Consider the following 24,038-nt stretch of genomic DNA (forward strand, 5'->3'; position numbering starts at 1 on the left):
AACAGATCATCAATATATCGGCAGTAATGCATTGGAGAAAAAAACGGTTATCATATAAAAAGTAATTTTTAGTTAAAGCAAATTCAATCAATTTCACATGAAAGTCCAAGCAATCTCCACTGAAAGTACCTGAAGTTTCCAGCAATCTTCTCACCGCAGCCAACCCTCCCTCATGAGGGATTGCGGTATAAAGACTCTGGACATCGATACTACACAATAACACATCACAGTCAAAGGTAGGTAGTTCTGCTAATCGCTTAAGTAGCGTATTAGTATCCAGTAAAAAGCGAGGATATATATATATATACACATCGTGGGTCTGGCACTCCTAATGATCTCAACAATGGCCTTGGGTGCCCTCACAGGGTGGGTAACATACAGCTTCGATGGTGCGGCACTCCTGGTATAAATCACGATACTGACCAAACAGATATCACAACCTTTCAGTTCTTTACTGAACTTTTTCAAGTGTACAAAGTTGAAACATGTAAAACATACCTTTATAGCAGATGCACCCAGTGGAGACGCGGCTAGCCGGGGCGGGACTACTCACCCGTCCGGTTGTGTCGCTTGAAAATGACGTCACCAGCGTGGAGACTGTCAGAACTGTGCGTTCCCATCACCATGGAGATGGCTCATAACAAACAGAATCCTGCGGCTGCTGAGACCGCAACTGTGAAATAACATGAACATAAACATTAATGTCAATAAGGGGCAAGGCTGTGAGAGCAAAAAAGGGGAGGGCTGCAGTGTGTACTAAATGGATAGAAAATCGAAGACTATCTAGAGGCATGGTGGCTACCATGGATAATACGCAGCTAAATCACGGCAGTAATAACAGCCGTGTATATCCAGTAAGACATACTGGACGTAATGGACATGATCTACGCTCTAGTGCAATCAGGGTGGGGAAAATGATGCAGACATACAGTATAAATCTCCTGCTGTAATATAATATTAGGTACTTGTGGAGTATCATGGCTCCCATCGCATGCCATCGCATGCCATATATAGTGGCATGCGATGGCATGCGATGCGATACGATTTTTACCGTTTTTGGCCGATTTTTGACAAAATCATATGCAATCGCATGCGATCGCATTGCATGCGATTTGATCGTATGCGATTGCATACGATTTTGCACTGAAAAGCATCCAAATGTATCCACAGGTATCCGCGTCCCCTCACGGGCTTCACAGATGTCCGTGTCCCCTCGCGGGGCTCGCTGCACTCGCCACGCTTCGGGCTAGGTGGCTCGCTGAGCTCGCCACACTTTCTATGCTCAACTCCACGCCGACGTGGATAGTGGGGGTATGAAAAGGTCGTAGGACGCGTACCGCCGCCGCTCGCGGGCTCGCTGTGCTTGCCACGCTTCGGGTTCGCGTTAATAGTGGGGGTGGTACAGCCTCAAAAATGCCAGTTTGGGGCCATTGAACATGTTTAATACTAATTCCAATGCATTTGGATGCTTTTCAGTGCAAAATCGTATGCGATTGCATGCGATCAAATCGTATGCGATGCGATTTTTTGGCATACGATGCCCATCGTGGGAGCCGTGATACTCCACAAGTACCTAATATTATATATTATATATATTATATATTACATATTATATATATAGTTGATTCTATAAAGTGTGGCGAGCGCAGCGACGCGCATAACTTCACAGGTATATGCGTCCGCTCGCTGCGCTCGCCACACTATATAAAATCAACTCCACACCGACGTGGATAGTGGGGGTATGAAAAGGTCGTAGGACGCGTACCACCGCCCCTCGTATATATATATAGTGATTTGGCTCGGCACTCCGGTAACAACCATACATATAAGGAAAGCGTAAAGACTCTGTATTGCTCTATTTTTATATGCAGCACCTACCAATATCCCCAATATATACAAATGGTACCACCCAAATTAATAATTTAGTATAATATATATCTATATATATAGCCAACCCCCGTTTGGAGGCACCCGAGTACTACGCATGTTTGGAGGTTGTTCCGGACCCTGCTACCTTGTGTATATATATATATATATATATATATATTCTGTACATAGGCGTGCGCAGCCCGTTTTATTAGGGGGTGCACCATTGGAGGGGGCGTGTCCATCACTATCTACTGGGCGTGTTCATCATCTCCTATTATTACACATAATGAAACACACTAGACATAATGTCACGCACAATAATGCCCATCACACATGCCACACACCGTAATGCCCATTACACATTATGTTAGGGCTTAAAAAAATATTATTAAAACAGGGACAATAAGGACTGTGCACGTCGAAGGCGCGCACCAAAAATTAACACATACTTACATGCATATTACACATCACACAGCCATTACATAGTATACCACATTCCATAATGCCCATTACACGCAGACTGTGATGGCCATTACAGATTATGCCATGGGGGGGGGATGTGAAATGTTCTTTGCCAGGAGTCACATGCTCCCTGGGAAGGGGGTGGTTAAATGCTCGTTGACAAGGGGAGTTTCATGCTCATTGCTGGGGGTGCGCATTGCACACCAGCGCTCCCGTGAATCCGCACTTCCGGGTAGCGCTGTGCACTCTTCTTATAAGATGCCCACCGGAGCCGCAGCCTCCTTCCCTTTTGAGCCGCTGGCCGGATGCTGCACGCCGCACACTGAAGCTACTTTACCTGTCAGCGGCAGGCAGCATCTGTTCAGCCGCTCAAAAGGGAAGGAGGCTGTGGCGGGAACGGGACACTTGTACCCCAAGTGCCCAGGGGCAAATGCCCGCCTGCACACATAGTATACACACACACACACACATACAAAAAAAAAAAAAAAAAACGGTTTAACCTCAATATCCCTGGAATCAAATAATCCATATGGATCCGCCTGGTATCAGATTGAAGGCCCAGCGATTTGGGTTCGACTGAAATCAACCTCGAGCTTCAGTGATGCCGAAGGGGGAACTGGCAGCCATTGAACTGGGTGGGGGTCGGAATTAGCGGGTCCCATGTTATCCTATAGGGAAAACGTTCCAGCTTTGCCTGGCAGTATCTCCGGTTCCCAGGGGGCTAGAGACACGGGGCTGGGCTCGTTGGAAAGCCCCAGCCCTCAGCTATGATTAGGAGGTGCCTGTGCACCCCCGGCACCCCCCTTGCGCACGCCTATGATTCTGTATATAAAACCTTTTTTTCCTTAACTTGATATATATATCTAAAATATGTTTGAAAGACATTCTTTAAATTATATATATAAATATAAAATGTGTTCCTACATAGGTAAAAAATTTGTAAAGAGTGTTTTGGTTGTTTTATTCAATCCTAAAGTTGTTTCAATTACATGACCTCGGTAATTTCTGTGTCAATACAGCAACTTTTCATTCACATGAAGTATTGTGTACTCCTCTCTGAGAAATTAGAATTATTTAAATAAATTATTCTAATTTCTTAGAGGGGAGAACACAATACTTCTATTATAGGGGAGGATTATAAAGTCTTAGGAGAGAGATAAAGGGCCTTATTCTAGTTCACTCTTTGAGGCAAATTCCTTCTTAGCTGGACAAAACCATGTGCACTACAGGGGGGCAGATGTAACATGTGCAGAGAGATTTAGCTTTGGGTGAGATATTTTGTTTCTGTGCAGGGAACATACTGACTGCTTTATTTTTACACTGCAATATAGATCTCACTTTGAAGAAAACCCCCACCCAAATCTAATTCTCTCTGCACATGTTACATCTGCCCCACCTGCAGTGCACATGGTTTTGTCCAGCTAAGAAGGAATTTGCCTATAAGAGTGAACTAGAATAAGGCCCAAAGTGCAGACATTGTCCAAAAACAACCAATCAGCATTTGTAATTTATCTAGCACAGTATTTGAAATGACAAGTGCTGATTGGTTGCTTTGGGCAACTACTCAATTTTATATCTATCAAATGATTGATGCAGCCTTCACAAAGCACCATTTTAGTCAATACTTGCTTCTGGCTGTGAGGTGCCACATCGGATACTGGATTGTTTAAATTATTGTTTCTATTAAGGTTTGTTCTGTGTTGTTTCTAAATATGTCAGAACTAATATACAACAACAAAAAATAGAAAAAAAAGAAGAAACTAAATCGGTTTTGGAAATTATAAAAAATAAATCTACCAATTGAAAATGTAAATGTTTAACTTTTCATTTACTTTTTAGTTCTGAAGTAGCTATAGTCAGAAGCGGACTACGCTACCTACACATGAATGTGGTTCAAAAAGTCGACTGTGAAAAGGTCAACTGTGTCTATGTGAACATACTGTACACCAAGTTTATCTATACTAGATAAGCAGATCATGTTAATTACATTATTGCAATATTTGTTAAGATAACTGTGCCAAAGTCTTCTCCGGTCAGTCCTAGTTGTTTGCTAAAATATATAAACATTGCAATTGCTACCACATTAGTGTTAAACAGAACATATGATACATTGGAATACGGTCATATGGTTGACCTAAAGTTGGTCGACTGTCATTAGGTCGACACCACTAGGTCGACATACTGAAAGGTCGACATGGGTCTAGGTCGACATGGGACAATCATCCGAATGATTCTATTAGCCACCTATCGGCCAATCAGGAGCCAAGAAAGTCGGCTCCTGATTGGCCGCTAGGCGGCCAATAGAATCATTCGGAGGAGGAGAGGCGTGGAAGATGAAACATCTCTGTGCCTCTCATTCCAATCGGGTACCGGCGGCTGATGTGGTGGACTACGACGGAGACGGAGAAGATGACGGGATCTTCGCCAGAGGACCTGGTGAGTAGGATTTCCTTCCACAGGTCCCCCATGGATTTCTTCAGATCCAGGACCCCGGACTCTTCAGCCCTGGAGCCCCAGACCCTGGACCAGCCCCAGAACCAATGCACCGGAATCAAGGCACCGGAACCCTGGGACCCACCGACGGGCTCAAGATAGGTAAGTATCAGTATGTATGGGCTTTGGCTGTATTAAAGTTTTATTTTTATTGTGTGTCTGTGTGTTTATTTTACTATTTTATTACTGTGGAACTACAAGTGCCACCGGCCCTTTAATGCCCCACATGCTGGGACTTGTGGTTCTCCAAGTCCCTGCATGTGGTGCAGGCTTGCTGGGACTCATAGTTCCACAGCAATACACAATAGTTTTTCTATTTTTTAAACAAGTATCAGCTCGATGCCCACCACCCAGGGGCATCGAGGACAGCCCCGGGCTTCAGCATGGGCAGGTAAGTTCTGGAGGGGGGGGGACCCCTTCTTTGGGAGGGTCCCCTCTCCCCCAGGACCCCTGCCCATGCGGACCGGTCAGGGGGATTGTTTCCTAGCACGTCCACCCCAAATTGCATCGGGGTGGTCGTGTCGGAAAAATCGCGTCGGACGCATCACATGCGACCAAATCGCATGTGATGCGACCGACGCGATCGACGCGATTTTTACATTTAATCAAATGTGAATAGGGTCCCTTGCACCCTATTTTACATTGGATTAAATGTTAAATATTCCCCAGACCCCCAATTTTACCCCCCTTAACGCTACCCCACGATTGACGCCAACCCGAAGCGTGGCGAGTGCAGCGAGCCCGCGAGGGGCGGCGGTGTGCGTCCTCTGACCTTTTCATACCCCTACTATCCACGTCGGCGTGGAGTTAAGAATATAAAGTGTGGCGAGCACAGCGAGCCACCGAGCCCGAAGTGTGACAAGCGCAGCGAGGCCCGCGAGGGGACGCGTATAACTTCACAGGTATACGCGTCCCCTCGCGGGGCTCACTGCGCTCGCCATGCTTCGGGCTCGGTGGCTCGCTGCGCTCGCCACACTTTATATTCTCAACTCCATGCCGACGTGGATAGTAGGGGTATGAAAAGGTCGGAGGACGCGTACCGCCGCCCCTCGCGGGCTCGCTGCGCTCGCCACGCTTCGGGTTGGCGTCAATCGTGGGGTGACGACGGGCCCATATACAATGTGAAATGGGTCCTATGTGAGATGGACTTAATCAAGTCCATCTCATCTTGTGCCATTATAATGGCACAAGACCGACGCGATGGTCCCGATTTCAATGTTAAAAATAATTTAACATTGAAGCCTATGGCAAAATCGCGTCGGTCGCGTTGGGTGCAATGTTAATGCACGCGACCGACGCGATGCCCCCGATTTTGCCTTTGCCGGCAAAATGGACCTGATTTCAAAGGAAATTAACTTTAAGGTACACGATGCCCGCGATTGTGGCCGTTCTAGGAAACAAGTACCGGGACTGTAAAAAGTAAAAAGTCTCCCCCCGGCTGTGGCATTGCCCTGCTGGCTGGTTGGGCCCGGTGCTGGTTCTTGAAATACAGGGGACCCCTACTCATTTTGTCCCCTCGTATTTTGGGAACCAGGACCGGCCCTTGAGCCTGGTGCTGGTTTAATAAAATCCTGGGGACCCCTATTTGTTCAGCCCCGTGATTTCATGAAACCAGGACCAGCTCCTTGAGCTCGGGGCTGGTTATGCTCATGAGGGGGGACCCCACGCCTTCTTTTTTTCACTTTTTTTTTTAACACCAAATCGCAAAGTTCTGAAAATGTGCTGATTTTCATGACTGAAAATCGCACAATTTCATGCCTAAAACTCGCACTTTATCGTACTTTACCACACTTTTTTTTGCAGCGAATTCGCATCTCATTAAATATGTGAATTCACAGCAAAAGTGCAATTTTTTAAAAGTGCGATATAGGGCGATTTAGGACAAATTCGCACTTTGTCAAAAACGGTAAATTCACTAAATCTCGCCCTTCATTTTTATTACAGTTATATGGCGTAGAGATATCCTGTTCAAAGGTGGTTAATTGGACTAATAGAAACCAAAGTATGAGCCTGATTCAGATATGTTTACTAGGGTGTGTATGTAATCGCAGCATAGCAAACAGGTAATAGGCTCGGTGACATGCGAGGGGATGTGTACGGTAATACATCCCCTCGCGTGTGGCCGCAAGGAGGAGAAATCATTTGATGGTGGCTCACCATCGAATGAATATTCCAGCCTTCGGACGGAAAAAGTCAATACTTTTCAGATGGCGGCTGTACTCCAAATATGGGAGCGCTGACAACATGTGGCAGCCATCCACCCCAAGCAGGCATCACCATGCTTGTGTTAGCAGGGGAACACCCAGTGTTTTTATTGGGATGCCCATAAAACACTGGGTGTTCCCATGCTGCTGTCCCCTTCCTGCCCCCTTCCTCCCCTTACTGAGGGAACAACTCGGCGAGCGTGAACATCGGGGACAAATTTGGTCCATAACGATTGGGTCTGATTCGGCCCCTTTGTTTCAGTAAGATGGATCCCTAGATGGCCCATCATGTAAAAGCAAAGTTAAGTTGAAGTAGATCCCGAACCGATTTTGAAGCAAAGTTTCTGATTGGTCATAGTAGCCTGACAGCTCCCCATAAAATGAGGTTTGGAAGGGAGGAAATCCTCAGCAAAAAGGGATGGTTTATATTGAGAGCTGCAAATAGTAATGTTAGTCCGCATTTTACAGACGAGGAGTTCAAAAACCAGAACAAAGATGAGTGGGGAGAGTGGGCAACCTTGCCTGGTTCTTGCACCCCTGCTTGAACTGAGGTGGGGGGATAGTAATAGAGATCCTTGATGGACTGTAGAAATAAACCTTCAAAATGAAAATTGAGGCGGTTGTGGGTCAGAAAAGGCCATGATACTCTTTAGAAGGCCTTTTCTGCATCTAAAGCTAGAAGAAGGAAAGGGAATATGAAGTGAATTAAGTTGACCGTGTGCTTTGTATTATCATGGGCTTGCCAGATAGGCACAAACCCCACCTGTCCAGGTGGATGGAAACAGGGAAAATTAGGTTTAATCTAATTTTTGATAGCAATAGATGATAAAAGATCAAAGGCTTTTCTATCCATGATAATAATAATAATAATAATAATAATAATAATAATAATAATAATAATAATAATAATAATAAAAAACAACAACAACATAGAGGGTAACATTTAATGAGATGAGAAAACTTTTTTGTCAATTTTTTTCGGCAAAAAGGGCCGAAATCGCACGTTTTTCCGAAATAACATATTTATGAGTTTCAAAAAGCGGAAAAAAATGCACATTTTGCCGCAAATTCACACATTCTGAAGGTGCGATTTTTAGTAACGCCGGAACTCGCATCCAGATGTTTTCCCATTATAAAGTATACAAATCGCATAATTAATGAAATGCGAAAACAGGAAAATGTTACTAAAAATCACCACACATGCAGACCAGGTTTTGACAGGCGAATTTACCAGAACTATGCACATATCATTGAGATCTGTGTATGGTCCTGTCTTAAAAAATGTGTAAAAGTTTAATTATAAAATAAATGGCGTGAGGTCCCCCCTCCTGAGCATAACCAGCCCCAGGCTCATTGAGCCGGACCTGGTTCCAAAAATACGGTGGACAAAAGGCATAGGGGTCCCCCGTATTTCTGAAACCAGTTACGGACTCTTGGACCGGTCCTGGTTAAAAAAATCTGGGGGGGACAAAAAATCTGGGGGTCCCCCATATTTTGAAACCAGTACCAGGCTCCAACAGCCTGCGGTGTCATGCCACAGCTGGGGGACACTTTTTACATAAGGGGGACCTTACCATGAGCACCGTCACTGTGACCATGATTTTGAGACTGTGACTCAATGAAATGATTAACATGGGTGAACATATAAAAATATACAGAAGACATTTGTTGAATGAGTTTACACTAGCTTGTCAAAAAGTTAAATAACTGTTATTACAGGTTGAGTCTCCAATATCCATATTGCTTGGGATCAGAAGTATTTTGGATATCGTATTTTTCTATAAGTCTCCAATATCCATATTGCTTGGGATCAGAAGTATTTTGGATATCGTATTTTTCTATATTTTTGAATATTTGTATATCATAATGAGGATGGGCCCCAAGTCTAAATACAGATTGCATTTATGTTTTATACACACCTTCTACACACAGCCTGCAGGTAAATGTATTTAATATATTTTGAATAATCTTGTGCATGAAACAAATTTTGTGTTCAGAAGTCATTTGCGCTGAATGGATTTGGGAGACTCAAACTGTAAATGTTTTTATTTTCTGAATATAATATCTGCCATCTCTATCACACTTGGTATTCCCATAACTGAATAGAAAGTCTCTAACTCTATTAATCCTTTGAGTGCCAAGTGAATTTGTCAAAATAGGTGTGAAAATTGCCAAGCAAACATCATAATGGCCTGTAATGTTTACCTTATATACTGAATTTAATCTTTTTTACACAGCATTTTTTATTTGAATTTATGTAACAAATGTGAGCGATACTGGCATTTTTAGCAGATATTTTACACATGTCTCACAGAGATGTTGGAACTCAAAGGGTTAAATCCCACAAATCTCATCTCACAACCACTTTTACTGACATTGTTGATGGTAGTTTTTTCCACCCAGACACCACTACAGGGTCATTCCATGGTAACAAACTTTATAGTTTGACTAAACAGATCATGTGAAAAATATTTTTTTTAGTATGTGTTTTGACTATTTTGTGCAAAGTAAATGTTGTTTGTGCAGTACATGATATACTTTCATTTTTGAATAAAGCTTCACATGAAAACTGGTAGTCAAAATTACGGTCATACTGAAGCCTGGCAAAGTTCAATTACTGCAAATTTCCCTTTTGAACACTGACCTCAAGTTGGTATTCAATAGGGAGATTAAATCCAATTTCCCCTGTAAATCAGGGATGAAGAACCTTGGGCCCTCCAGCTGTTCCCAGCATGCCCTGCTACAGTTTTGCTATTTGGCCATGCTAAACTGTTGCAGGGCATGCTGGGATGTGCAGTTCAACAGCTGAAGGGCCGAAGGTTCCCCCATCCCTGCTGTAAGCTTTTGTCCAATCGGATTGCTATTCTGTACCACTGTTATGAGGAATGTGTTCTAGCAGGTTATTGTGTTAGGAAATGTAGCTTTTATTAGTACATTGTACATTTTCTGTTGTTGTTATTATTATTATTAGTAGTATAATTATAATTAATATTATCATGGTTAAAAAAGCCTTTGGGCTTACAACTTAAGTTATTTTGCAATCCAGATGAAACCTTCACAATACGTCAGGTCAGTATGCTTTACAAATAAATATTCCATGGTGTATAAATATATGCAGCAATATAATTAAAGACATCTGCATCATATAGAGTTAAACAAGAGTAGGGAACCTTATAGCGATTAATTACTGTCTTTCAGCTGGTTTTTACTGTCCTGTTCTCTTGTCTTTTCTGCTGAGAAAAGGAATTAAATGCAGCACAGAAAGAACAAAGCCGCCCACCCAAAACGTATTTCTTCATTTTGTTCCCTTATGTTTTTCCTGTACACCTCCGCATCTTGACAGCAAGCAGTGTCTGGTACATTGGCATATCTTCACTGCACACCTAATGAGATTTTAATAATGCAACCTGCTCAGAGGCTGTGATGTAATAACTAGAAATAGATGTACATGGTTAATAATAGGAAAGGACAAATCTGGAGAAATGCTTTGAATATTTTTATAATTTGTCAAATGGAATAATAAATAGAGGCAACTTGATATTTACATCAAGCAGGTGGAAGAATAACACCAGCTCTATTGCAGTTACAGTTTTTAGGAAAAAAGAAATATGGTACAGCGCTGTGCTGAATATAAATATAGTTTATTAAAAAATAATATTTAAAAGATATACAATTTCATGGCCACAATAGACAAACAAGACTCACAACACATATAGAATTGTTAGTCCAATCCCATCTCAACCAAAAACTGGTTAGTAATTTAGTGCATGCATGCAAGCGTTTTGTTAGTTATATATCCAAGGCTTAGATTGATTTCAGCTTCAGGATTAATTTCTATTATGCATATGCAAAAAAGGAAAAATATATGATATACTTAGGTTTGTCACCAGTATTGAGGTAGGGATGGGGTTTTCCTTCAGGCTTTAGTATGAACCACGATGCTTGTCTCCGACCGTTGGTGCAGTCCTATTGTACGGTCATATCAAAGAATAATCAGCTGGTGTCCAATTGTGGCCAAGAAGATGTCCCCTTTATCCTCTACGCGTTTCTCCGCCTCGATAACTGTGTCAGCGGCTTCCTCAGGAGTGGAATAGTGCTGTTAGGTGACTTCCGCCTTTTATGGTGGATTAACGTGCTCTGCGCATGCGCCCGCCATGCGGGTCAAGCCTCTGTTTCGTTTTAGTCCTTATTGCCGCGTTACTCCCGGCTGGACAGCGCCGCGTCATTTCCGGCTGCGTCATCGCGGCTATAGCACGGCACACGTAACCACCCTTTGTTACGCAGTGTTTATTTTCCTGTAGTCCCGTGATTACCACGGTAACAGGATCTGTTTGTATTCCATTTGAGTAACGTAACACAATTCAATGAATGCTCTCGAGAGATTAAAAATATAATAAAAAATAATACAATATTATTGATACAGGATGAATTCCTAAAGGACATTGTCGAACCTAATGGGGGAATTATCTTTAGAAAGGGGCAGAATCTTAAAAATCAGTTGGTTCATAGCCATTTTGAAAATAAAAATAAAAATGAAGGAACTAGCCTGAAGAATAACCCCGGTAATTGGATGCCTGAGAAACCACTGGGTTTCCACAAATGTGGAAACCACAAGTGTATAACATGTGCAGGATTAAAACAGAAGAAAAGTGTAGATTTCAAATCATTTACTACGGGTGAAATATTTCAAATTAAGAGCTTTTTGAACTGCAAAACGACATTTATTATTTATGTTATTGAATGTGGGTGCGGCCTGCAGTATGTAGGTCGCACCATACGCTGCCTACATGTTAGGTTTCTTGAACATAGGCGTAACATTCTAGGTGGACTTAAAAACCACCCTCTTTCCAGACATGTCCTAAGTTGCCAGGGAACCTCACTTGGAAGGGTAGAGGTCAAAGCTATTGAACAAGTAGTAAGCACCAGTAGGGGGGGCGATAGGTTCAATAGGTTATGTGCCAGAGAGGCCTATTGGATCTTTCGCCTTAACACTATGGTGCCGAAAGGATTAAACGATACGATAGAGTTAAATAATATTTAAAATCTCTGCTGCTGTCTATTCACTCTGCGGGCCAGTGGGAGGGAGGGTGGGCGTTTATATATGATATTTAGGTGGGAGGGAGAGGGGGGGGGGGAATTAAGGGAGGGGGGTATATGAGGGTGGGAAGATATTAAGGCTGTGAATGAATGCAAAATGAATACCCACACAATATTCTGTTTGAAGGGGTTTATCCCCTATATGGTTTAATAATGTTATATGAATGAATAGTAAATCATGAACTAAATCTCTGTTATAAAGAGAGGAATTTATACATCTCTATCCGTTTTTTATTTTTTGTTTTTTATTTTTTATTTATATTTATTCTTATTATTATTTTTTACCTTTATGAAATGTATTGTATGTATACACAGAATAGATATATGAAGCATAATCTTTTTATTTGTAATCAATAATTTATATTTGATGAACTGTTGATTCATCTATCGATCTACGTATTACTGTATTTTACCGGTGTCTATGTATATTCTCCCCATAAATATATGGCTGGAGTAGGTAGTCTATATAGATTGACCCAGTTTTTTGCTAAAACAACGCTTTTTGAAATCCATTGGATGAAATTGATTTATTGTCATATCTCGCTCTATTTATAAAGTGATTAAGTGATGTTTTAATATATTTTGTTTTCTTTTTAATTATAATTTATGTGTTATGTGTTAAATGTGAACCTCCCCATCACGAATGGACTGATTGGTGATTCAGATAAATGAATGATTTGTCTGTGGCATATATCTCCTATAAAACGGAGAACACACCCACCTGCCGAGACTCAAATGGAATACAAACAGATCCTGTTACCGTGGTAATCACGGGACTACAGGAAAATAAACACTGCGTAACAAAGGGTGGTTACGTGTGCCGTGCTATAGCCGCGATGACGCAGCCGGAAATGACGCGACGCTGTCCAGCCGGGAGTAACGCGGCAATAAGGACTAAAACGAAACAGAGGCTTGACCCGCATGGCGGGCGCATGCGCAGAGCACGTTAATCCACCATAAAAGGCGGAAGTCACCTAACAGCACTATTCCACTCCTGAGGAAGCCGCTGACACAGTTATCGAGGCGGAGAAACGCGTAGAGGATAAAGGGGACATCTTCTTGGCCACAATTGGACACCAGCTGATTATTCTTTGATATGACCGTACAATAGGACTGCACCAACGGTCGGAGACAAGCATCGTGGTTCATACTAAAGCCTGAAGGAAAACCCCATCCCTACCTCAATACTGGTGACAAACCTAAGTATATCATATATTTTTCCTTTTTTGCATATGCATAATAGAAATTAATCCTGAAGCTGAAATCAATCTAAGCCTTGGATATATAACTAACAAAACGCTTGCATGCATGCACTAAATTACTAACCAGTTTTTGGTTGAGATGGGATTGGACTAACAATTCTATATGTGTTGTGAGTCTTGTTTGTCTATTGTGGCCATGAAATTGTATATCTTTTAAATATTATTTTTTAATAAACTATATTTATATTCAGCACAGCGCTGTACCATATTTCTTTTTTTCTTTGCTTGGTTCACTTTAAGGGGTCTAGGTAATTTCCCCTTTTGGTACAGCTGCAGTGTGGAATATCATAATCAGCGCTCATTATCTCCTGTACTTTTTGTGACAGTTTTTAGGATGCTGGCACCAAATGACAATCCTTCGCATAGGTTAAAGGTCATAACTCCAATAGTAAACATATGCACATATATATATATATATATATATATATATATATATATATATATATATATATATATATATATATATATATACAGTATGTATTAATGGTCTGTAAATGTCTGAGAGAAACCTCCATTAGGGGAAGGCCTAATAGACTCCTAGATGAACAAACAATTCTCTTAGAGAAGCTTACCTGTTGCTAGGTGAGAAGGATGTTATATAATGCCGGGGGTAGTGTTATAAAGCCTCCCAGTGGTTCTTTTTATACAGTTTCTCTTGGAAGAAAGCTATAAATAAAACTGGTAAAATAATCATATATACTGTATGTTTACACATATACATTTTCTATTTATCTCTGTGTGTCTATCTGTCTATCTATCTATTCATCCACCCATATACTAAATTATAACATGCACAAGACACCGCTAGAGATGTATCAAGACTTTGCGAAAGTTGCCCAAAGCAACTAATCAGCTTTTAATGTAATTAAGAAATCAGCTGTTTTTCTTATTTGTATGCTGCGTAATTTGCTGCTCAAAGTCACATTACTGTATATATAGATGTCTAATTGTCAATCACCTTGTCCTATAAAAAGAAATATGGGTGGGACATGACGATGGCTGTCCATGGCTGTCCATGGCTGGTCCACGGTCATGCTCAGCGGAACCACCAAAACCAAGCCCACATTATCATTGGGCCTGGCAGCAACTGCATACCCAGTAAGCCACTGTCAGTGGGTGCAATATGTGGGGCTGCTGAGTCACACTGACATCTTAAATATACTGGAAGATTAATTGGCTCACAACAAAATAAAATCTAGAATGTGTGTGCGTGTGTGTACATCTGGTAGGGAATATAGAGTGCAAGCACCATTGGGGCAGGGACTGATGTGAATGTTTAAATATTCTCTGTAACGCGCTGCGGAATATATGTGTGTTATATACAGTAAATAACTGGTAATAATAATTATGCTTCCTCTGCTCATGGGCTTCTTGGAGTTTTGGACTGCACTGAAGCCCTACCTCTGGAGCCACCAGTGCTGCCATTAATAAATCATTTATTTTAGGGATGAATGGGTTCGGTTCCAAGAGGACCGAACCCTCCTGAACTTATCTGATCCGAGGCCGGCACAATGAGGGTTCCATCTTCCATGACATTTTACGGATCCAGAACAAGCATCATCATGCTGGCTGCTGTGGGGGGAGCGGGAGGGTGGACACTACTAAATGACTATGGTCAGTGGTGCTGCATTGTGTGCTGTATAAATCCATGGGTGCTGCCATTTGTGCTGTATAATTCCAGGGGTGCCGACATGTGTGCTATATAATTCCAGGGGTGCCGACATGTGTTCTATATAATTCCAGGGGTGCTGCAATGTGTGCCATTTAATTACAGGGGTGCTGCCATTTGTGCCGTATAATTCCAGGGATGCTGCCTTGTGTGCCGTATAATTCCAGGGGGGCTGCCATGTGTGCTGTATAATTCCATGGGTGCTGTCATGTGTGCTAAGTGTGCCATATCAATCCAGAGGTACTGCCTGGTGTACCATATCAGTCCAGAGGTACTGCCCAGTGTGCCTTATCAGTCCAAGGGTACTGTCCAAGGGGTAGAGGAGAGGTGCGTCTGTAGGATAGGAGGTTAGGGATAGAGGGGAGGTGTGGCTGTAGGATGGGAGGTAAGGGGTAGAGGGGAGGTGTGGCTGTAAGATAGGAGACCAGGTATAGAAGGAAGGCGCGGCTGTAGGATGGGAGGTAAGGGATAGAGGGGTGGTGTGGCTGTGGGATGGAAGGATAGGGATAGAGGAGAGGTGCAACTGTAGGATAGGAGTTTAGGGATAAAGGGGAGGTGCAGCTGTAGGATAGGAGGTTAGGGATAGAAGGAAGGTGTGGGTGTAGGATGGGAGGTAAGGCATAGATCAATGTTATAGAGTGCAGGCCTTGGGATGAGGAAGTGTATATCAGTGTGATAGAATGCAGGCTCACGATGGACAAAATGCGTGAATGTGATAGAAGTCAGACCACAGACGAAGGGAGTGTGTCAGTGTAATAGAACACAGCATGAGGGGAGGGAGTGCATCAGTTTGATAGAGCACACGTATTGTGTGTGTAATACTTCTTTGGGCATTGTTTGTAAAAGCGACCCTAGTCCTGTGGGAATTATATGTGTTAGTGGCACTAATCCTATGGGCATTATGTGCGTATGGGGCGCTACTCCTGTGGACATTATGTGCCCACAGGAGTACCTGGTGTTGTGTGTCTACCTATACCTGGGACACTGTGTCTAAGGGACTTTAATTGAAGCAATCTGCCTAAAGGGCTCCACCTGGCACAGTGTGTCTAAGGGGCTTTTCCTGGTATAATGTTTATAAGTGCTCTACCTGGTGCAATGTGTACAAGTGGCACTGTGGGGTGTAATGTGAATAACAGACACTACTTTGTGTTGTAATGTGAATTGGTACTATTATTTGAACAAGCCCCTACCCCTAGATTTTTGGTGCACACCTTCAGTGCACACTGTCCCTATTTTAAATATGGGGCGCACTAATTCCCTAGCTATGGCACTGGTCAACACCATATGTCAACATAGATAAGGTTGGTAAGGTCAAAGGTCGACACAAGCAATAGGTGAATATGGGTTTTTCATGATTTTGTTTAAATGTTTTGGAATTTTTCATACTCTTCCGATAGGGAACCATAAAGCAGAGCGAGGCACTTGGCCTGAAGCATGGTGAGTGAAGAAAGCCATGCGAGGGGAAAATAGTACACTAATTGGCGGTACACATTAAAATCAACCAAAAAACTCATGTCAACCTTTTTATATATTGACCTTGTCAAAATTTTTCTAGTGTCCTATTGGATGTCCATCTTTTGTGGTCAACCTATTGCATACCTCCCAACTGTCTAATTTTTTGTAGGACCTTCCCAGTATTTTAGGGCAGTCCCACCCCCTTCCCGGTGGTGCCAGTGTCCCGCGGTGATGGGGGGGGGGGGGGAAGTTGGAAGTCCCCCCAGCCTGAAGGGAATAGATGTTGTGCGCATTTCAGAATGGTGTAAAACGTGGGTGTGGTCTGAGGAAGCATCATTCCCACAAGGCCATGCTCCCTTTTCATAGGCCACACGAGTGTCCCATTTTCAAGAGTGTTATGTAAACTGATAATGTAAGTGTGGTTGTGGGCATGAACCCTCAGCCGGGACCATTGTTTAGAATGGCCACAGCGCACCCTACACTACCTACGTTGACCTCCTCTACAGATGGCTGAAACCTGCAGAAACTAGACATCACCTTTAGTTGCCACATTCAAAGGAGCGAGTTAGGCCCTCTCCAACCCCGATGCAACCAAGGCTTAGGAGGTGACAAGGTGACAGTGATCGTCAGAGGTAGTGTCAAGAGGAGATCTAACTACAAGGGCCTACCTGGGAAAACAACCTGCCTAACGGCACCAGGCCAAGGACAGGGAATGCAACCTAGTCACAGAAACCTGAAAACAAGAGAACCGGGGTTCCTTAAACAATACAAATGCTAACTAATAAAGCAAGCAAGTACAATAACCGGTACCCAAAAACGTGCCTCTCAACACCTGGGATACTGAACAAAAATCCCTCAAAATTAATGAGAACAACAAAAGTATTTGGCAGCTTGCCGGATAACCAGACTTAAGAAAGAACTTCACTGGAGCACTTACGTGACCTTAAACAGGCACAGGAGGACCACGGAACATCCAGCTGCTCAGGATGGAAAAGAGCAGGCTGGGAAGGACTCACAGGACTCATGAATACAATGAATGCAAACCGAGACTGTAGGAAAGCCAGGAAGCAACTGCCAAAGGCAATATCACCGGCGGGGCTGTAGTAGCTTGAATCCATTAAAAGGGATGTTCAGGCCAATCAGCTGCCGCCAAGAGGACCAGCCCCCAAGTGTTTCTCAGGTGGCCGAGCGCACGCTTCCCGGCATCCCCTGTGACTATGGAAACTGCTGAGCAGCTGCAGGGGAGCGCCGGGAGATCTCAATTACATTGCTCTGCCGGGCAGAAGTGATGCGTCCCAGCTGGGAGGAAGTGATGCGCCGGGACCTGGCGCTGCTCACAGGGAGGAATGCTATTGACTGTCTACCTAGATAGTCTCACACCCAAAAAATTGACAAGACATTCCAGAGCAAAAATAAATAAATAAATGCTTGAAACAAGAAAGACAACATCCAAGGTTATAGCTCATTAACCCAGCTAACCTCATTTTGTTTTTGTGCTATGATTGGATTGGATAGCAGGAATGATGAGGATATTTTTATTTTACAAATTTCATGAAGACTTCTTTTTTTTTTTTTGCCATAGAAAGAAAGTGCAAGATACGCTTACAGAAAAGTCTCAAAATTGTTCATGGTTGTCAGTGATATTAAACTGTAACAATTAATAACTTGAAACAAAGATGGACAACACAGAATGTTAATTGTTTGTTTTGCAAGATTGTTTAGACTATTCACATAATTATGATTTAACTGTCAAATTGAATGTCTCATAACAGCCCTGACATCTAATACAAATTAAAGGTAAAAGAAAAATAGGAATGACCTGTCTAACCTCACAATTAGTCAGAGAAATGCATTGCTAAAGTACTCTCAATGTCAAATGACACAGTGCCATCTATTGGACAGTGAAGCACTTTACACTAGTTTTCAGTAGAAACACAATGAAATAATGAATGATTTGTCCGGGGTTTTTTTTTATTCTTCTATTCTGTACAGTGCCTTTATAGTCATATACATCTACTAATGTGAAAATGAAATGATTAAAACAGATTTGAAACTATAGAGGTAAAGGCAGGGGTTAAAGGGCCTTATTCTGGTTGGAGCGGCCAAACGTGCGTACGTTCCAAAACAACGTACGCTATCCGTACGCGGCCGTTGGGGTTAAGTCCACCCACAACTCAGCCGCATACGTACGGGCAGAAACAACGTCGAAGGGGAGTGGCGTACAAATGTGCGTACGCCAACGTACACGGACGGGCCAGCCCTTACACTCCGACAACTGGCGTACAATTGAGCGTACACCACCGTTTACGGACGTCTCTCGGCCGTCTTCCCACCGACTTCTTGCGGCTATATGAGCGTACGCCAGCTTGCACGGACGGGTCCCTATTGTTTTCAATAGAAAAGTCAGCTTATGTCACCGCTCGTGAGAGTGAGCGTACGTCCGTGTACGCTGGCATACCCTTCACATATATGGACCTGCAAATCTTGCCTTTCAACTATAATTAGGAAAATTAATTAATTGATTGAATTAATTAATGGGCAAAATAGTGCCCATGGGCTTAAAACATTGCTGAAACATCCTTTGTAGGTGTTAGATGTGGTTTATGTTACTGTATCATAAATACAAAACCTATGTTTGTATTAGAGTGAACACGTTGACACATGTCGACTTGTGTAGATTGAGTGTGCTACTGTGTAAAGTCTATGAAAGCACGTAGTGAATGTGTATAACTGTTTAACAAATACCTACCTTAGCATATATAAGCAGGTCTTAAAAAGATTCTTACCTTAAATTAAACAAACCTTTAAATGTAGAGAAGTATAGAAAGATAAGCTTCCAATGTGTTTGAGTGCTGTGTGTGGCTTGCAGGTAGTGAAATCATGGTTTGGACTTAATAGACTGCAGCATTGCTTATTACATTCAGGTGTATGTGTTTGGTAGTAATCAGCGTAAATTAGCAAACCCAGGCGCACGCTGGCATGCGGTATCTGTAGGGGTGATTTGAGATGGCGGTTGGCGGCCGCCTGTTTTGTGTCCGAAATGAACGGTGCCTTAGTCGATCGTGCGGTAGTAGCACCGCTCATTTTTGGTGCACACCCCCGTGTACGCCCATATTTACGCCCATTTTCCCTCATTATTTCGGCCGCTCCCCTCATCACGCCCCTATGCCGCCCCCAATGCCCGTACACTCGCGTATAGGTTTTTTCGCACGTAGAGACCCGTCCGTAAGCGTTGTGGAGTGTTCGCGCCTGCGCATTAGCGAATGTACGCATGCGCAGATCATAAAAAACCCCGGGACGTACGCGTACGGCCCGGCCGCTCCAACCAGAATAAGGCCCAAAGTGTGGTGTGTGTGTGGTTGTAATGGTAAGGTAAATCTAGTTAAACCTCCCATAGACCTGCACAGTAATTTTAGCAGAAAAGCATTATAGTTTGCAGAGGGGGTGCCAAAAATTGTACCACTGACCCTGAGTTTGAAAAAACTCAGGAGCCCGAGGTGTGCTCCCTACCACCAGTGCTGTGCCTAAACACGTGCATAGGGGGACGTGCGATCGAATGGACCCTCTCCCAAAGGAGAAGGGCCCCATTTTTCCCCTAACCCCTCTCAGCCTTTAGGCCGAGAAGGGGAAAATAGGGATCGGTGGGTCCTCTTCGCCGAAGCTTAGAGAGACCCCCTCTTTCCTCAACCCCCGGAAGGGTTAGGACAGTGGGTCCTCCGCACCCAAAGGTTTGGAGAGACCCGCATTAGGCTTCCCTCCGCCTTGCGGCTCGGGGTCGCCCTCGAGGGGACCGAAGCTCTCCCCAAAAGGAAGATTGGGGAATGGTAGGCTCATAAGGGTCAACCACACAACCCCAAAAAAAACAAGTGACAAACTACAGAAAACAGAAAACATGAAGAGTGCACCACAGTGAGAAGAAGAGAAATAAATAATAAAGAGGACCCCAGCCAGAAGGCCGGGGTGGGGTGTGAAAAATTGTCCTACCCCATCCAAAAGGACGAGGTAAGGACGTGCAGCCTAACCTAGAGGGAAGTGCGCAGTGCAAGTGCTTACTTGTGCAAAGTGATTTTTGGGATCACCCGTGCAGGTTCGGCACCCCCGAGTTTCCCCGGGGGCACAGTGCAGCCTCGGGCCCTAGGCAGCCGACCGATCAGCGTCCAACCAAGTGTTTCTCTGCTCCCATCGTAGGGCACTTTCCAGCCCCTGGCATGGGAATGGGTACTCCACTGGGCTTTTGGAAAGACTCCCTTATGGGTTGCGGCCTCCTCGGAAGAGCAATCTACTCAGTCTCAGTGTTTCTCCGATCCCAAGGTTAAGGTACTAAGCTGGGCTTTTTGCGGTCTCCCCATCAAAGGCTACGAACCTCGGGAACAGGAGCCATCTACTCAGTCCCAGCCTTTCTCGGCTCCTTGGGAATGGATACTAGACTGAGCCTTTCGCTGTCTCATCCTTCGGGGGCTACAAACCCCGTCAAGAGAGCCAAACTACTAGGCCCAGTGTTTCTCCCCCCTCTCACCAGTGGGTTTATAGAAATAACACCTCCTACCACTGGCAGAGGTGAAGGTACTCAGCCAGACTTTTCACCACTCCCAGGCAAAAAAGAGGGGTCCCACACCCTCCGCCCATCAGAGCAGCTACTCAGTCCAGCATTTCTCTATTCTCAGCCAGAGGTCAGTCCATACCCACTGATAAGAACAGATGCTACACTTGATCTTAGCCAAAAAGCAGAGAAGCCACTGACCCTGGCTCCGCCTAATGGAGGAGGGGAAGGTGAAGAATTAGGTGGCAGGGGGAAATGAGTTTGACCACCTGAGTCTCCAGGACCTCTTTAAGCCCAGGGAAATTGTAATGCCTGCAACTTGCAAAATCCAAATGATTATACAGAATGTTTAAAGGGGCAATTATTTAAAAGGCAAAAGCAGCCAAATCATACATTTACTCCTAAAAAGCATTGTACTAAGGAAGACCATATTTATGTTTTTACATGCATTAACATGCATTGCCTCATTTACATGAATTAATTCCAATGCTTTTCACACATATAAATGAAAACTACATTTTCCAAATGATGTAAAGCAAGTAAAAAGGTGCATCAAATGCCAGTGGGCACATGGCCTAACAAGAATTGGTGCAGAAGTGTTACTGTACATGGTGATTTTTACAACATTTATTATGTTCTATGCTGGAAAAAATCTCTATCCTTTACATGGATGCCAGTTGGGATCCCAACGGTCAGTATATCCACCGTATACCAACTGTTCAAATCAGGATCCCGACTGACAGGGGCTATTCTCCTTCATGGGGGTCCACGGCCCCCATAGAGGAAGAATAGAACATGTGGTGAGTGTAGCGAGGCACCGAGTACCGGCGGTTGGGATTACAGTTTCAGTATACTGAAAGTCTGAATCCTGACTGTCGGGCTGTCATAGCTCACCCCTTCTACATGTCCTAAATGTAGGTGATATAACATACCTAACAGTTCTGATTCTAGAGGGGCAGTGTGGATTTGAGAGCTCTACTCCTTTGTCCATGGATCACAAGGTTCCGAAGCACTGTATGCCCTATCCACTGCTGATGTAATATGAATTGCACATTGACACCATGAAAATGTATGTTAAGAACTTATTTATGAACAAAATTGTTAGGTACATGTAGCCTAACTTCAGATTACACAGCATTGATAATATCCTAATAAACCAAAAATGGAAATAAAATCAACTGCTGTTATCAGTAAATTATAAAACTTCGGAGTCACGCTGGTGCTAGCGGGTCCGGGATCCCTTGAGCCAATCCTGCCACACCACAGCGTCTGCTCCCGGCATTGGCTCTAATCTAATGGAGTAACGCCGGTAGAAGCGGACCTACATACAGCGGGACAAACTTATCTACAAATCCGGTAATATCATCTATTTACAGTTGTGTTTATAATACTAGCCGTTCAGGCGAATTTTATTAAGGAACAGTGACTGTTTGCACATTACCTATTCTTTTAACCTCTTCCTGACACAGACAGTTTTTGCCTTCCTGACAGAGCCCTTTTTTTCAAATCTAACATGTATCACTTAAGTGGGGATAACTTTTTTTTGCTTTTACTTATCCCAGTGATTTTGAGATTGTTTTCTCGTGACACATTGTACTTCAAATTAGTGGTAAATTTGGGTCGATACAGTCTGTGTTTTTTTGTGAAAAATACCAAAATGTCGTAAAAAAATGGAAAATTTAGCAATTTGCAAAATGTTAAATTTTCTGCTTGTGAGACAAATAATCATACCACTCAAAATAGTTAATAACTAACATAGACCATATGTCTACTTTATGTTTCCATCATTATTTCAACTTCCTTTTAATTTTTTTGGACACTAGGAGGCTTACAATATGAATAGCAAATTCTCAAATTTTCAAGAAAATTTCAAACACTGATTTTTTTAGGGACCAGTTCAGTTCTGATGTGACTTTGAGGGACTTGTATGTGAGACACCCCCATAAATGATGCCATTTCAAAAACTGCACCCCTCACAGTATTCAAAACAGCATTTTGGAAGTTTGTTAACCCTTTAGGTGTTTCACAGGAATTAAAACAAAGTGTAGGTGAAATTTCAAAATTTCATTTTTTTTGCAGATTTGCAATTTTAATACATTTTTCTAAGGAACACAGTAGATTTTACTAGAGAAATGTGACTAAAAATTGATTCCCCCAATTCTTTTGTTTTCATAAATATCCTATATGTGGCCCTAGTGTGCACGTTGACAGAACCACAGGCTTCATAATAGAAGGAGCACCTACTTGATTTTGGAGCCTCCTTTTTATGAGATTATTTTTTAGGCACCATGTAGGTTTCTAGGCACCATAAGATGCTAAAATTTAGGAACCCCCCCACAAGTGACCCCATTTTGCAAACTACACCCCTCAGGGAATTCATCTAGGGGTATAGTGTACATTTCAAACCCCCAGGGGTTTCACCAATTTTGATACAACTGGGCAGTGAAAATGAAAAATTACATTTTTTTACACAAAAATGCAGTTCTGGCTCAAAATTTTTCATTTTCAGAAGGTATGAAGGAGAAAAAGCACCCCAAAATCTGTGCCCCAATTCCTCCCGAGTACGGCAATGCCTCACATGTGACCAAAAAATACCATTTGGGTGCATGGCAGGACTCAGAAGGGAAGGAGTGATTTTTGGATTTTGCAGCTCAGATTCTGGTGGAATGTTGGTGGGTGCTATGTCGCATTAGCAAGACCCCCCAAGCACCAATACAGTAGAACCCCCCCACAAGTGACCCCATTTTGCAAACTACACCCCTCAGGGAATTCATCTAGGGGTATAGTGTACATTTCAAACCCCCAGGGGTTTCACCAATTTTGATACACCTGGGCTGTGCAAATGAAAAATTACATTTTTTACACAAAAATGCAGTTCTGGCTCAAAAATTTTAATTTTCACAAGGAATGAAGGAGAAAAAGCACCCCAAAATCTGTGCCCCAATTTCTCCCGAGTACGGCAATGTCTCACATGTGACCAAAAAATA

At 43.0% G+C, this 24,038-nt stretch overlaps 1 protein-coding gene, 1 long non-coding RNA gene and 1 pseudogene across 3 annotated transcripts in view; 1 reads left to right on the plus strand and 2 right to left on the minus strand.

Annotated features, from left to right (window-relative positions):
* Positions 1–24,038, plus strand: part of LOC146080524 (uncharacterized) — a 149,141-nt gene that overhangs the window by 10,277 nt on the left and 114,826 nt on the right. The gene's annotated exons all lie outside the window — the stretch shown is intronic.
* The window catches only part of LOC146079805 (uncharacterized), a 46,266-nt gene that overhangs the window by 6,540 nt on the left and 15,688 nt on the right, over positions 1–24,038 (minus strand). The gene's annotated exons all lie outside the window — the stretch shown is intronic.
* On the minus strand, positions 21,042–21,248 carry LOC146005849 (U2 spliceosomal RNA; annotated as a pseudogene).

The sequence above is a fragment of the Crinia signifera genome, chromosome 5, assembly GCF_055691185.1.
Source record: "Crinia signifera chromosome 5, ASM5569118v1, whole genome shotgun sequence".
In the NCBI taxonomy this organism is placed as follows: Eukaryota; Metazoa; Chordata; class Amphibia; order Anura; family Myobatrachidae; genus Crinia; species Crinia signifera.